This window comes from Pseudonaja textilis, chromosome 3 (genome assembly GCF_049901715.1).
Source record: "Pseudonaja textilis isolate UNSWEBS1 chromosome 3, rPseTex1.2, whole genome shotgun sequence".
In the NCBI taxonomy this organism is placed as follows: domain Eukaryota; kingdom Metazoa; phylum Chordata; class Lepidosauria; order Squamata; family Elapidae; genus Pseudonaja; species Pseudonaja textilis.
In genome coordinates, this window is record NC_141992.1 from 111312675 (window position 1) to 111314641 (window position 1967).

The following is a 1967-nucleotide window of genomic DNA, read 5'->3' on the forward strand; positions in this document are numbered from 1 at the left end:
AAATGGGCTGCGTGCGTGGGGGCCCCCCGTGCCTCATTTTCAGCTTCCAAGACCTCCTGCAGCATTCTGCCAGCTTAGAGTGGGCCAAAAAATGGGAAGAAAACAGGCCAAAAAACAGCCCGAAAATGGCCCCAAAAACGGAATGCTGCAGGAGGCTATGGAGGGTGAAAATGAGGCATGGGGGGGGCCACACACTGACCCCCCCCTATGCCCCATTTTGGCCAGCAGGGTGCTGCAGGAGTCATCCATCTTGTCCCCTTGCCGCCGCTGCCCCGTCCCATGGAGAAGTACAATGCTGATCCAGCCCTCGAAGAAATCCAGTTTGACACCCCTACACTAGACCAAATTGGCGCTCTCTGGCTCAAGTTTTATGCTAAACATCTCCACAGCAAATTGACTGGATTAGTAAAATGAGCAAGCAGACTTTAGAACTGGACATTCTATCCCGGGACTTGCCCTAATACAGCAACATTGGGATGAAAAATATTTATCTAAGACAACCTCTGCACTATATGCCACATTAGGTCTGCATTTGATCTCATTTACAGAACAAGGCTGTGGATAAATTTAAATAATGGTGGAGGAGCTGTCTATTGTTGTTAATATATATCTTTTGTAAGAATTCTAGAATAAAGGTTAGTTGTCATTTGCAGGGACATTACAATAAAGAGACCCCCATCTGAAGAAGAGTGAGACATTTCACTTAATTATTTAATTCAATTTCTATAACCTCCTATCTCAATCAATGACTCTGGATGGCTTATAATTTGAAGATAATGGGATAGTTTGTCTACATTTTCAAGCACCTCGCAAGTATACATTTTAAAATATGAAATATCATTCGATCTACCATAATCACTCTTTGAAAGTAGTTTTTCCATATTAGGAGATTTTTCCTTTGGCAACAGATGTCTTCTCATGCAATTCTACTGGTCATAGCAATTTCATTATCCAAATTAGGTAACACATCTAGCTTAAGTAATGAGACACCTGCAAAAAAAACCCCCAAGCTCAGAGAGTTCCAATGATCCCTCATTTCAATCCTGAGCTACAAATAATATTCTTTATTTTACTTTAAATTTTACTTTAAGTAATTCTACTTTAATGTTTGTGGTCTTTACAGCTGTAAACAAAAGCTGGTCACATTCAGTTTAGCTGCTGGACAAGTTAATATTTTTCCAGTTGCTAATATTTCTAAAGTTTTGTTTGTAAAAAGTTGTTCCAATTTACTAATGTACATTATGCTCATGGTTCTATAAATCTGTATCATCTTTCTTGCTGTATGCAGGAAAGAAAATACTTTCTTAAAGAATCTAGTGCACAGTTATTTCAATGTTCCAGATTTTAGTAACAGAATTCAAAAACAATGAATTGAACAGGAACCTTTTTCCAGGAAGGAAAAACAAAATCATTATGTTTACAAGTCTCCTTTAGAGAGTCAATGACCCATCCTGTTACTGATTACTAAGGCTGCCAAATGAAAAAACTTTTTTGGTTTTAAATAATAATCTTTAATGATTAGGCACAAGGCCACATCAGAATGCAAATTACAGGACAATAAGACCATGTATAACAAAAGAGAGCAAATAGAATTAAAAGGAAATGCAAATAATTTCTTCTTATCCCAATCAGATCCTTATATGCAATACTCAGTGATACTATTTTATTCAGATAAAAAAAACACTTTTGCATATTTCAGTTCTGAACATACATGAAATATATTGTTTTAATGTATGGATCCCCATCAGGCCATTTGTCTAATGTGTAATCCAAGATATTGATCTTTCTCATGTAACTGGTATTCAACAATATATGTGCTGTGTCCTCCATCTCTGATGCTTCACAAATACATGACAAGGAATGTGGTTAACATATTTAACCATTTTGTCTAACTGCTTAAAATCTCACCTTTATAAAATAGCCCCTGGAATGTGGGAGCATTCCTGTATTTAGATATTTTGCAATCT

At 36.9% G+C, this 1967-nt stretch overlaps 1 long non-coding RNA gene across 1 annotated transcript; it reads right to left on the reverse strand.

Annotated features, from left to right (window-relative positions):
- Nucleotides 1-680: 680 nt before the first annotated feature.
- Nucleotides 681-1967, reverse strand: LOC148126287 (uncharacterized). The gene is made up of 2 exons (XR_015743050.1): nt 1909-1967; nt 681-990 (listed from the first exon to the last, which is right to left on the reverse strand). It is a non-coding gene; the product is annotated as an uncharacterized LOC148126287 (long non-coding RNA).